Raw genomic sequence first — 14,869 nt, forward strand, 5'->3', positions numbered from 1 at the left:
CAAGCTCTGGGTTTAGTTCCCAGTTCTAAAAATAACTCCTAAGTAATACCACCAAGATCGACTTCTGGTCTACATGTGTTCATCTGCATACATATAAACATGTGTGCACACATGCACAAAGGAACAACACCTTTGGCTCCTAAGACATGCCACCCAAGGTTGACCCCTGACCCTCATATGCAGCAATACATGCTCTCAAGCGCACGCGCACACACACACACACACACGCTCTCACGCTAAGATATACTTGAGTAGACTGTGGTGCATGCCTATAATCCCAGTGCTTAGGAGGCTAAGACAAGAGGATCATGAGTTTAGTACCAGCCTGAGTACATATGGAGCCTTTCAGAAAACAAAACAAAATCACAAAAGGAAAAACCTTTCAAATGTGTAAAACTTGTATTTTCCTATAAGTCCTATATCTGATGTCGAAGTGTTGCCAGATGTCCATGTAACACCGAGCGCCTACCATGCCCCTAAAATCAACAAGTACAAACTGTAATGAAACACACTTTATGCTTAACTGGGCTCCCTGATGGGAAATTAAAGCAGCAATTGTACATCTGTGTCTCTGTTCCTCTCTTCGTGGTTTAACTGACAGGAAGCAGAGAGCAAGATAGGGCATACAAACGTCAAGTATTTCCTGCCTTCTCTGCTGCATCTTACTTATAAATAGTTCAATTGCCTGTGTGAAAATACAGTGAAGTATGATATCAGAAACATAAAAATGAAGAAAGACAATGAGAGCATTCTGGTGTTGAGGGCTAAGATACCAAAGAACAATGTTCAAGTTCTCTGAAGGACTCCTAGGAATGAATACCAAGATCTGATAAAGGCTGTGGCCAGGCCTGTCAGCAAAGGACTGCCATCCCGGTCCTTTCAGAGCCCGAACGGGGAAGACTGCTACAAAGCAAGGCAAGGAAACCCAGGCAACTCAGTAAGAACCCTGGGCCTAAGAGGTAGGAAAACAAAAGACAAACAAACAAACCAAAACCCCAAACCCACACGACTGAATTAAACAGCAGACCGTGACCTCAGACTGTTATGCTTGTTTAGTTCGTCCATTTTAAGGGTAGCATTTGCTATCCTCCCTAGCTTTACACTTCAGAACAAACAGGGAAGGCAGAGGCAGCTGGGTCTCTCTGAATTTAAGGCCAGATGATCTACATAAAGCATTCTAGGCCAGCCAGGGCCATACAGTAAGCATCTGTCTTTAAATAAACAATTAAAAGAAAAAACTGTACCTCAGTGGTAGAGCACGTGGCTTAGTATCAAAGAGATGCCGTGCCCCGCCTCGAGTGACTCAATCACACTGAACTGATTAATTTGCCACTTTGATCTTTGGGGGTTGGTTAGTTGTGCTGTGATAGGTTCTCATATGATCCAAATTGTTCTCCACCTCTCTACGTAACAGCAAGATGACCTTGAACTTCTGATCTTCTAGTCTCCATACCCAGACATGATGCCTGCCATATAGGCACTAATATCAACTAAGCTAGGCTCAGATTACTGATTTTTTTTAAATACAGCCTTTTGTCAGTATCAGATTATTTGTGCCCCAAACCCCCAACAAACTATCTCCATTCTCTCATATGTCCAAAATGTGGTTCCTGTAACTTATTTATATATCTACCATAAATAGGTGCTCAATTAATCATGCCTTCCAAACTAATAATCTTTATGAATGATCATAACCCACCACTCATGCCTCCTGTGTTCAAATAAACATGGTTTATCTTCTCTAATAATACTGGGCAATTCTTACCTAGGTATAAATATAATTTACATCAGCTATAATTTTATCAGGCTTTAGCATTCTATGTCGATGTCCAAAATAACATTGCTCATTCACATAAGTCCATTGTGTGCATCCTGTGGCTTTTTCCCTACAGAGAACTTAACAGATACTTACTATTTATTTAGGTTTAAGTAAGGTTCTATGTTCCTAAAGTACAAAATTTTATATGATGGCTTGAATATACAGTTTGATTTTTACCTAATATTTTCAAATGAAAGGCTATAGCTCATTCTTTTCAATGACTATTTGTGTCTTAATATTAATTAATTCTAATTAATATTTCCAATTTAAACCTGAAATATTAGGCTGGAGGTATAGCTTAGCAGTACACCATTTAGTTAGCCTATGTAAGGCTAAGGTGTGTGAAGCAGACAGAGGGGTAGACAGAAAGGGGAGAGAATGAGATGTAAGGACTAAAGACACAGCTCAGTGCAGAAGTGATTTGCCTGGAGTGTGCAATGCGCTGGGTATGATTCCCAATCAATATAAATGAATAATAACATCTGTATAAATAAATATATATATATATACACACACGCACACATACATATATGTAGCCTTCTAACATTTTCTAACAAGCTTAATAAAAACTTTAAGTAAACACAATATATAAGGACTCTTTAAGCATCGAACATTCTGATTAGAAACATACTGAAGCGCATTAAGCCAGTTTATGATCACTGGGCTTTCATTATAACTGAGCTGTTCCAGAAGCACAAAGTAACCTGCCTTGGAAGATGCCTCTTGCAAAACGTGCTCTGACTTCATGCAGAATACGGACGGGCGCAGTGACTTCCTATGGAGGTTTTAACAGAAGTTCTAAGTTGTTTAAATGCAAGTCTCCTTCTAACCTTCTTAAAATACTTCTTAAATTCAAACTGAAACTCTTTTTTCTCTTGTGGTGCTAAGGATTGAGGCAGGCCACCTGCACGCTAGGCTCACAGTCCACCACAAAGCTATACCCCTGCCTGGCCTCAAGTCTGAAACTTTATATAGCACTCAAAGCTCCCCCAATTAGGAACACAATAAAGAAATGCAAAGTAGGTGTTATGGTGCTTGCCTGGAATCCCAGGGCTAGGAAGCTGAAGTTAAGAGGTTGGAGAACTCAAGGCCAGCCTGGGCTAATTAGGGAGATCCTGTCTCAAAAAGAGAAAGAAAGAAAAAACAAAAGTGGGGTGATGAGTCAAAGGTGGAGAGCACTTGCTGCTGTTCCAGAGACTCTGTGTGTGTGTACGTGTGTGTGTGTGTGTGTGTGTGTGTGTATGAAAAACTGAAAATGTAATGAGAACTGAATCTACTAGAAGCTAAATTTAAGGCACATTTCACCTATTGCTAAAACCCAGATAAAAATGACAGATACCACTGCTAACTCCTTGTCTGTGAGAATTAAACCCGTAAAATTAGACTAGAAAAGCAGCAGCAGCGGCAGCTTCCCTCTCGAGCTTCCCTTCTCTCAAGGCAAAGGCTTGGGCTAATAAGCAAGGCGCAGAAACTTGGACCTGATACTTTCACTTTCTTCGAGAAAGGCTGCTTTCTTCATCGGGTGCAAAAATACTCCACTGTAAAGTCGTGTTTGGCGTAATCTTTAATAAAACTAAACCCCTGCCATCATGTACTTACCCAATCCCTAGTTTCTGAGCGACTGGCTCATCTCCAATGGTGCAGGACTGTGGTGATGCTCAAAGTCCTTCTCAGGCCCACAAAGGGCCTAGAAACCTTGTCAGCACTTCATAGCTCAAAATGATGCTCATACTGCAAGCAGGTGTCAGTTACACCTTCTAGGTGCAGTGACTCCTGCGGTGTCGGTGCGAGAGCACAGGCGGCTGGAGCTCGCCAGCCTCGGCAAGAGTCAAGGCTATGCAGACGAACCGCACTACTTGTATTTTCACCTACTCGCACTGGAAGTTTTGAAAACTTCTTATTTCATCCATGTGTATGAGTGCTCTGCCTGCATGTATGTCTGTGTACCACATACTCACCTGGTGCCAGCAGAATACAGGAGTTGCATCTCTTAGAATTGGAGTTACACATAGTTGGGAGCTGCCAAGTAGGTGCTGGGAATTAAACCCAAGTCCTCTGAAGGGTAGCCAGTGCTCTTAAATGTTGAGCCATCTATCCAGTCCCAGCACTGACATATTTTAAAGACAATTTCACTTAGTGTCCACAATGAACAAAAGGAGCTATTTGTTTTCTTAAATTATGTTCCTTCAGTTCTTGCAAAGTCCTCACACATCTCAATAATAAAAACTAATCGTACAGAACTCCTGCACATGTGTTCCTGGAAGAGCATGAAAGAATACTTCCAAACTAGAAGTCAACTGTCAGCAAGAGGCAGTAACTGGCGGGATAGAAAGGGAGAGCAAAGCCACGCTGTAGACAAATTAGCTTCACTGAGTTGAACAAAGTTAGCAAATCACTGCCGGAAAGTGTGCTCTGGCTTACATAAAGCTCAAGGGAGTAAAACTATCAGAAAGGATTATCACAAAAAAGAAAATAGTCAAATTTTAGGGGAAAGCAAATACAGGCAATAGACATACTCTACCTGCTAGCCTAGGATAATGTGAATGGGCAAACATTCACGTTGAAATTTTATTTATGCACTTTTCCATATGCATATTTAGTATTAAAAAATGAAAGGTCTAATAATAGTATACTTCCAGTAAGTGGTTTTGATACCAAAAAATGCTAATACACACTAAAAGTACCTCCTTTTATATTATAAAATGTTTGTTTTCTCTATATAGGACCATGTAGTTTCTAAACCCAGAAAATAACTACCTTTAATTACATCTAGATTTGTAAAAACCATTACCTTCCAGATTTGCACAAATGCAGTGATTAGTCTTTGACTGAGCATCTAGATCATAGATAATACATCATTTAAAGCTGTCTCGAAACTTTGTAGTTTACATAAGATAATATATCTCCGAGAAAACATAAAGTAAAAAAGAAATGTTTGTTTGTTTGTTTGGGACATTCTGTGTAATCCCGACTATTGTAGGACTTGACATGCATTAACACATTTGCCCCCCACCCTGCACCCCAAATTTAACTGAGCACTGTGCATGTCAGTAATTTAGGAGGCAGAGAGGCAGGAAGGTCTGGAGTTCAAGGTCATCCCCTTCTCTAACACCTAGCAAAGTTCAAGGCCAATCTGGCACTAGTGTCGGTATCTGTTTGTTGGGGCCCTTGAACACTCTTCAGTCAATAACCCCACATTGCCATTTTTACAACTCAATTTAACTTCCCGTCCATACTATGAAGAGGGAGCAGGGTAACTGTACTCAGTCTCCTTTCTGCCATTTTCCATAAGTCCTAATTAGAAAGTGACAGCCAAGCATGAAGAACATGCCTGTGAACCCAACACTGCAACGCTGAGGCAGACTAGACAGAACTGGAGACGAGTAGCACGGCAAGGCCCTACCTCAAAACAAGCATGAGAGGAAACAGATATGCACGACCAATGTCCACTTTACTTCAGATGTATGTACAACTTCTCATTTTAAGAAATCAAATCATGGGGTTGGGGATTTAGCTCAGTGGTAGAGCACTTGCCTAGGAAGCGCAAGGCCCTGGGTTCCGTCCCCAGCTCTGAAAAAAAAAAGAACCAAAAAAAAAAAAAAAAATCAAATCATTCTGCTTGGTATATATGCTCTTAGCTTGCTTACTTGTGTCCTCCTTGATTTTTTCTCCTATTGATCACAAGCCTTACAAAGAAAATGGGGAAAGGGAAATAAGAAGGTGTCATTAGTCTTGTTTTAGGCCAGACTTGAAGCAAATACAGCCTTCGCTTAGTCAAAAGCCAACCAAACCTTCAATATACAAACAAAGATGACTGAGAAGGGCTCACAGTTGAACTGGCAAGATGTCTGCCTTCCTTATAAGACACAGCACTAGGATCTGCTGGTATCAAAAATCACCCACCATAGCGAGAAGTGACACCCCTCTCGCCTTCCCTTTCAAACCTACAAGGACTTCATGCCCTCAGAGAGCTGGAGCCAATTCTCAACCAACTAGCTAGAAACCATTTTGGTCAACAGTAAATGACAACAAACTTGAATCCACGTACTCAAAGTTTGCTTCTACTCAAACGTCAGCTTCACGGATGTTTCAGAGGTAAAATATTGCTGCAAAGTGAATGTACACTTGCCAGAAAATATTAACCGTTTCAGTGATGACGAAGAATTCAGGAAAAGACTGAGCCACTTCCTGCTAACAAAAGGGCTTTACTTTTTTTTTTAACTACAAAAAAGAAAAAAAAAATCAAGCATTAGCACTAGCAGTGAGGAAGGCCAGCATTCCTCCTCTTCACACAGATCTGAACTAGCACAGAGCTCCCTCAGAAGCAGCTCCTTTTCTAGAGTGGATATTCCAGGCGAGTTCCTGTAACCCATAAGGCCTCGTTTCCCTCAAACACTGAATGAATCAATCCAGAACATCTTTCTCTTCACTGAAAATGCACTTTTACCACCCAGACTCCATTTAGTTTTTAAGCCTCTCTTTGCTTTTCAAATAATTTTACATAATTTTGCTTTTACATAATTCTCTAGCTTTTAAAAAGGGCATAGATGAGCCTGTGAGCAACACTTAAAACTAAACTGACCCAAGATCTCAGCCTTAATTAAAATGCTATAACAAAGCCATTGTTCCCGAGTTTTTTGGGTTTTCAGCATCGAAATCTTATGAGCAGTAGAGTTATTGAAGAGTCACTTCTCAGCCAGCCCCTCAAAGACAATTAAGCTCATTTTAATTAGAACTTGATCTAGTTTGCTTTGCAGGGGTGGGGGCTCTCCTTTATCTGAAGTCAGAGGAGAGGAAAATACTCAGCACAGAAATAAACCAAACGCTTCAGGGGGAAGGCTAGGCCCTCTCAGCGTCTGAATACTTGGTTGCCTGTATTTCTGAAGTGCAGTCAGACATGTGACTCACTACACATATTTTATCAGAGTTAAAGAATACGTTCAGCCATGTTCTGCCACAGGTAAGAACCACGTCTGTTTATCGACTCAAAAATAGCTAGAAGCAAACATACAAAATCACAAGTTACCTTTAAACTTGGTCTTCAGGTCTCGTCCTCTGGGCTTGAAACTAAAAAGCAATCCGGCAAGTTCTGTGCTGTTAAAATGGCTCCTGTAGATTGGGGAAGTGGTGGCTGCTTCAGCTTATGAGTCACACATGAAACTAAGTGTTTCTAAGGGAGGCACGCCCATGTTGCTGTGGACCCAATTATTTTGCTAGGTCAAACATGCAAATGCACAGGTAAAAATGGGGGCGAGGCATCGGACAGGAGCAAGACAGAGCCAAGAAAAGCTACCAAGTTTAAACTGCCACTAACCCATGCTAATTGCCATCTTTAAAAATTAACAGTAAAGAATAGAATGACAAGCTACAAGAGAGTAAAATTAACACATCAAATAAATACGACTATAAAAAGGAAAAGTGAGAGGGATGAAAGGAGAGAATGAACTGTGTCTCTACCACAGAGACTGACAGGTGCGTCCAGCCTGGCTACTCATTAACCCTTATATGAAGGGATATATGGCTATGTAATCTGGAAAAGCCGGCAAACTGTAATACTAGACACAGACTTATAGGTTCTCTGAACAGATAAAATTCACTAGAAAATCCAAAGTTCAGTGGAAACATAAGTGTTAATTAAAAATTCATGGTAGACAGTCCAATAGAACAAAACAATTTTAAGTAGACCCAAAAAGTGGATGAGTATTTACTTTTTCAAAGTTACTGATGCAATCATGGTTCACAACTCTATCATTCCCCAGACAGCCACAACTTCACTTGTGGAATAAACTTTCTGCAAGCCCCACAAGCCTTCTAAGTACCAGGCTCCCTTCGCCAACACTGCTGCCCTGGACACAGGAGCATCTGATGGGCAAACCACTACAGCAATGCCGTCCAGGCCACCATCTGACAGGCCACCAAAACTGTTTGCCCTGGCCCCTCGGTGAGCATACTGTATTTGAAACAAATACAGTTTATCAAGATGGCCTATTTATTCTGTTTCACTGAAGTTTCTTTTTACTAAAATAATCTCTAGGACTTATTAAATTAATTTTTAACTACACAAAAGAAAAGAATAAATCAATTTTGACTACCAAATACCTGAATGAATATTCGGAGTCCATACACCTAGGAACAAGCTGCTCTGACAGTCAACAGAAGTCCACTGTCCTCTGGAAAGGCCACCGACTCATTTTCCAGAGCTGAAATAGTCTGGGTAATATCCATGTAAACCTGACTTTTATAACCTAATTAGAGAAATTAAAACTAAAAGGATGATACAAAAATAAACAAATGGGGGCTGGAGAGACGGCTCAGTGGTTAAGAGCATTGGTTGCTCTTCCAGAGGATCTAAATTTGATCCCAAGTACCCACATGACAGCTCACAACTGTCTGTAACTCCAGTCCCGGGGAATCTAACACCCTCTTCTGAACTCCTCAGGTACTGCATATAATATATATATATGCAATATAGACATACATCCAAGAAAACCCATACATATGAAATAGAAAAATAAAGATTAAAAATAATAAGAAGATGACAACACTGGTTTTTAAAATGACAAAAACAAAAACAAAAAATCCAACTTGGAACAGGGGTGTGGGGACAGCTCCGTCACTGAAGCACTTGCCTCGCAAGCATGAGAGTGCGGTCCCCACCACCCAGGTGATACCTTGGACCTTGGGTTGGGCTGTAGCTCCGTAGTGGAGGGCTTGCCTAGCAGGAGTAATGCCCTGGAGTTCAATTCCTGGTAGAGCAAAAGAGGGCAGACAGGAGACCTCCGGAGCTCACTGGCCAGCTAGCCTAGCCAAATCTACCCTGACTCAAACACAAGGCGGGTGGCTCCTGAGGAGTCGCACCCTGTGCTGACCTTTGCCCCCCATTGCAGGTGAGCATACAATAGAGACACACAAAGTGCTGGAACAGAGCTCAGTGGTTCATGCCTATTGTTCCTGCTACTGAGGCTGAGGCAGGGACCGCAAGGCCCAATCAAGCCCAGGCTACGTAGCAAGTTCAAGAACAGCCTTAATTACACAGCAAAACCCTTTCTTTAAACAAACAGAAACAGGTTTGAGGATATGGCTCAGTGGTAGGACAACTACTGAATATGTGCAGAGCTCTGTGTTCAATCCACAACACTGTAAAAACTAAGCAAATCATATAACAAGCACGCGTGAATGTGGGGTTTTATCAACACACGCCCACACACACACTCACACACACACATACACACTTAGGTATGAGGCCACTGCCATCCTGGGAGGTCAATAAATTATGCATACCTACCCCATAGGAACATTATAATATACTATCCTGAGATCAGATACTTTTTTTACAGATCAGATCACTTTTCAAAAAGTGAAAATCAGACACCATACTATGTGCCCATAATCTGAGCCTCAGCCAGCTAGCATGTTTAAGAGCAGCTTAAGCTGTATTAGAACCTGTACTGGAGCTAAAACTCAAGTCTTCGCGTTTGCACAGCAAGCATTTTACCAACTAAGCACTTCCTAAGCCTGCAACTGTTTCTTTTATACGTTGTTGGTAGGAAGACAGAATGATACAGCTACTTTAGAGGCACTGGCCCTGTTCCATGAAGTTAAACACATAAGCATCCGTCTCCTACGATCCAGTGTTTCACTCCTACAGCCAGAGCTGCTCGGTTTCGGAGTCAGGATTACACTTTAGGCAGGCTGACTGGAGACTCACCCTGGAACTCAGTTTCTAGTCCAAGCTAGTTTCAAACCCATGCCATTCATCCTGTTTCAGCTTATTTGTTTGTTTTTTTTTAAAGATTTATATTATCTTATGCATATGAGCAGTTTGTGTGCACATATGTCGATGTGTCACTTGTGTGCCTGGTGCTCAAGACAGTCAGAAGACTTCAGACCCCCTGTATCTGGAGACTGCGAGCTACCCTGTGGGTGGGGGATCAGACCTGGGTCCTCTGCAATAGCATCAAGTGCTCTTCAGCACTGAACCTCCTCTCCAGCCCCTCAGCCCACCGTGGCTGGGACCTCACTGTGAGGAGAAGTCTCCTGCCTGTTTCCGACCACTGAAATTACCTAAAAGGATCATAGGTGCAGCTCAACAGGAGACTGCTTTCCTGGCCTGCGTCAGTGAAGCCCGATACGCAGCTCTACCACCATGACAGTCTTGTCTCTACCAGTGAGAGTGAACTTGGTTCACCATGTCCTCAGTGGAGCTATCCCTTTATGTATGCACAAAATGGTGGCATTACTGGGAGGTGGTAAAAAGGGAGGAGGGGTGGGCCCTAGTTGGAAAAGTAGGTCACTACCTGTCCTATTTTCAGCTTGGCTTCTTCCTATTTTCCCCCTCTCTCTGCTTCCTATTTTTTAAGAAGCTAAGAACGGCCTCCTCTCCACACCCCTGCTGTCCTCTTCTGCCCAGGCCCAAGAAGCCAAGCAGCCATGAACTGAATCTGAAATCATAGGCCAAAATAAACTTTTCCTTCCTTCAATTGTTTATGACAAGTATTTAGACATGGTGACCCAATCACCCCATCTTAAAAAAGCCACCATTTATCTTATTATTCAAAGCTTTTGACATCTGACTTCAATTTTTCTTCTTTTCCCAGCCCCAAATCCATACTCCATTTCTCCACCCACACATTTCCTTCTCTTTTTCTCACATACATACATACATACATACATACATACATACATACATACATACATACCAAACAGGCATATAAGCATACGAGCCCACATGCACACATACGCATAGTCCAGACTTACTGAAACCTTCTGGAGCTTGGAACTGTTCTTCCCCACTTCTACTCACCTCCTTACCACTGTGATTCCTGGGGTTGACCGCCTCATTCCAACCACCCAGGCCGTCTACTGAACATCCGCACAACTCTCAGGTCAATCATCCCTTCTGCATGAAGAATTCCCTCAACAGACCTATTTACAATTATTGAAAATACTTATCATCATCAACCTGACCACCTTTAGAGATCCTCTATTCAGGCCAGTGGCTTCTCAATTCTGTTATCACTGAGTTTTTATGAGAGCCTTCAGGGAAGTACATTTAAGGCTGCCGTCTCAGTAAAACCTCTTGTGAGGTAGGGTGGTGCAGACCTGTGATCCTCACAGTCAGTAAGGCAAAGGTGGGACAGCCAAGGCTGAGGCCAATCTAGAACAAATGAGCTCCAGGCCGGCTAGGGTTTGGAGGCCTTGTCTTAGTTCTGAAAAGGGGGGTCTGTACATAGAAATTGCTTTCTCAATGTTACAGACTCAATGTCAATCGCTGACTAGGTACTCTTAATCATTCTCACCAGTTAAGAATGTGCCCCGAGCACTGAGTTTGTGTCATCACTGTTCTAACCCCTTGTCATATACACAGTAACCAAAACAGACTACAGTTGTTAGGTGATCTTCGGCACCCATCTGGACATGATCCTGGGAAACAATAACCGTATTGTAAACGTATTGTAGTTTCACTCCTTGGGCAGATTCATTATCTGTCACCTGAAAAGGAGCTACTGACTTAGCAAACACCTTCTTCTCCATGTACATCCAGAAATGGGCCAGAAAGTGTACTTTCAGTTGCTTACAGTCACTTTCCAGCCCTATGGCACAACATGCTGGGGGTACTTGTCGAACAAGCAGCAGAGGGCTGTTATGAATGCCAGCAACTACACTAGAACATGACCAGTTACGGAAACTCCTCTTTTGTTAAGAATATATTTGTATGGGGTTGGGGATTTAGCTCAGTGGTAGAGCCCTTGCCTAGGAAGCGCAAGGCCCTGGGTTCGGTCCCCAGCTCCAAAAAAAAGGAAAAAAAAAAAAAAAGACTCTTTGATGCCCTTGCCTAAGAATATATTTGTATAAAATTATATACACACATACACACATGCATGCATGCATCCACACATTAAGTAACTATCTTTCCTCTTAGTCTTTCATCGTGTAACGTAAGATGTACTGACTTTATACATACTGAAGTACTATTAATTTTCTATCATAACTTACGGTATAGAATATCAGACAGGTAAAAACCAGGCACACATTTTGAGGATCGCTAGCCTGTATTCCAGACACATGTGCAGGACATAAAGCTCCAGATCGTGAGACTCTTGGGACGCTCCATCACTTAGAGGTGGGCGGAGTGACAAAGGGCTTACAAGGGAGGCTGAGAAGGAGTGTGGAGAAACAGAGAGGGAAAACAAGACCTACGCTATCAGCATGGAGCAAGAGTAGTCCAGGAGCTGAGGGAGCACCAAATGCTCATCTCAGACCAGGTAGATGAGGTCTGAAGAAAAATGACAACTGGTTGTAGCAATATCAAGGTCACTATTAATTTTTTTGGAAAAAAAAAAATGGGGTAGAGCATGGAGAGATGGCTCAGAGCACACGTTATTCTTAAAAGGGCCGGGATTTGTTTCCCAGCACTGACATAGCAGCTCACTACCATCTGTAACTCCAGTTCCAAGAGATGCATTCACATGGGATACTCACATCCGTGCAGGCAAAAAAAAAAAAAAAAAAAAAAAAGAAAGAAAAAGAAAGAAAGAAGAGAAAAGAAAGGCCCTCGTATACAAATAAATAAAAGTAGGTATGTTTTTTTAAAGAAAGGTTGTATGTGTGATAGAGTATTTTATGTTTTTTCCTGATTGAAATATTCTTTCCTTAAGATAGAAGAGAGCTCATAAAATTCCTAAGAATCTGGAAAAGCACAGGAAGCCCATAAAAAATTACAAGATCCAAGTCCAGCTACCTGGAGTCATGTCATCTGCTGGGAAGGAGGAGATCCTATCATGGTATAAGGCCCCCTAGGGGTCTCTGGTGACGTAGCTCTCCTAAGCACTGACTCATCCCTGCAGGGCGGGTGCTTTCTCTGTGATTCAGCTGTTTGGAGACTCACCCATGCTCCTGTAACCTCAATAAGCTCACCCGTTCACTGGCTGAACTTGGATGATGCTGTTACTTTGTTCTATCTCTGTGCTCTCCAGCCAGGAAAAGCAGAAACAAACTGTCCAGAAAAAGTCACACAATGACATTCTAGAGAGAGCCTGATTGAGAGAGAGCCTGATTAGAGAAGCTTCAGACAGAATTGAGATGAGATAATAGTTCTGGGGCTGGACAGATGGCTATGTAGGTAAAAGCCTTTGCAGCTCCTGCAGAGGACCCAGATTTGATTCCCAGCACCCATGTGCTAGCTCACGACTATCCAAACTCTATTCCAGGGGATCAGGCACCCTCTGTGGGCACTAGGCCCATCGTGGTACACTCATTTTATACACATGCAAGCAAAACGTCTGCACACAAAACAAAGTTATACAATGTTTTTAAAGACGGCTTATTTTGTTGATTTAATCATGGGAAGAGAAAGGTGTGAAAGGGTTGCTGTTTTCAAAACAGCTTTTCTATTGCCAATAACACTCCATTGTGCATGCAGTAAATTTATACTATCCTCCTGCCTCACCTCACAAGTGCTTATCAACCTTTACTTTCTACATGTATGTATCTGTATATGGACATTCATATACCCTATGTACAATGGAGAGGTCAGTTCTCTTCTTCCAGTGCATGGGGTGTAGATTAAGCTGAAGTTGTGGGGCTAGAGGCATGAGCCTTTCTTTACTTGTTGAGTCTTCTCTCTGGGCCCTCCATCTTTATTTTTCGAGCTGTCTCCCACTAACCCAAAGATAATCAATTCAGCTATGCTTCAAAGATCTGTCTCCTTCCCCCTAACTGCTTTTGAAGACTGGGCCAAGCTTTTTATGTGGTTTCTGGGGCTCCAAACACAGGTCCTCAAGCTTACACAGCAGGTGCTTTACCAAACAAGCCATTTCCCCAGTCATTTGGTTTTCTCCTTGGGTTTGTGCAGTCCTAGGAATTGAGCCCAGGGTCTTGCATGTGCTAAGAAAGCAATCTACCTGTGCGCTAAATCCCAGCCCATTTCCTGTTCTCGTTAAATACTGGAATCATGGAGATCTGGGGACTTTTGAGACATGTTTCAGTTCTGATTTTTGATTCTATGCCCTTTCTAAATCCTCAGGCTGCTGTCTGCAGAACAAAGTCCTATTAAGGACACATGCAAAAAAAGTCTCAGGGTCCACAAGGTAAAGGCTCCTGCCAAGCCCGATGACCTGTCTTCAGTGCCTGAGTCCCATAAGGTATAAGGAAAAAATAACTCCTACAAGTTATCCTGATGGCCACACAAAGTGTGTCTGGGACATGCTTGTGAGTGACATAGATACACATCTATACACTCTTCTCTACATTCATGTATGGTGTGTGCGAGTATATGTGCAGGAGATCTGAACTGAGAGCCTCATGAAGGGCACAGCAAACTGCTTCTAACTACGGAGTCATTTTCCTGGTCTTTCTTCACCAAAAATCTGATAACTGGCAGGAAGCTATTCATAAAACGACTGGTCAGTTATGTGAATTTTATAAAACCTTCAAAAATGCAATTATGCTGACTAGACTAATAAGTGGGTGTTTTTGATTTGTTGGATTCGTTTTATTTTTAAGAGTGTTTGCCTGTATGTACGCCACTGGTGCACCTGGTGTCCATGGAGGTCAGAAGGAGGTGTTGTAATTCCTGAAACCATTGTCAGTTGTGATCTATCATTTGGGTGCTGGGAACCAAACCCAGGTCCTCTGCAAGAGCAATCTCTCCAGCCCCTATAACAATCTCTCCAGCCTCTATAGCAATCTCTCCAGCCTCTATAACAATCTCTCCAGCCTCTATAACAATCTCTCCAGCCTCTATAACATATTTTTTTTAATGTGTATTCTTAGCTCAGTGGTACAAAACTTGTCTACCATGTGTGAGGGCCTATGTTCAACCTTCCACAATGCAAAACAAAATAGCATTAAAATAAAAACTGTACTATTAGTCTAGAAATACTTTTATGAAAGATATGGAAGGAAACACGCTTTGTAGCTCTCTCTTTAACACCAAAACTTGCTTATTTCTTCTTAAAATTTTTCTGTTTCATCGTTTCCTTAGGGTCTTACTGGTAAGCTTCCAATTCTCTCTGTATCCCAGGCTAGCCTTGAACTCTTGCAGCGCGC

At 42.1% G+C, this 14,869-nt stretch overlaps 1 protein-coding gene and 1 pseudogene across 1 annotated transcript in view; both read right to left on the reverse strand.

Moving 5' to 3' along the window:
- The window catches only part of Elf1 (E74 like ETS transcription factor 1), a 96,892-nt gene that overhangs the window by 57,391 nt on the left and 24,632 nt on the right, over positions 1-14,869 (reverse strand). The window lies entirely within an intron of this gene.
- Positions 1-14,869, reverse strand: part of LOC116913154 — a 43,542-nt pseudogene that overhangs the window by 4,429 nt on the left and 24,244 nt on the right.

The sequence above is a fragment of the Rattus rattus genome, chromosome 12 (genome assembly GCF_011064425.1).
Source record: "Rattus rattus isolate New Zealand chromosome 12, Rrattus_CSIRO_v1, whole genome shotgun sequence".
NCBI classification, from domain to species: Eukaryota; Metazoa; Chordata; class Mammalia; order Rodentia; family Muridae; genus Rattus; species Rattus rattus.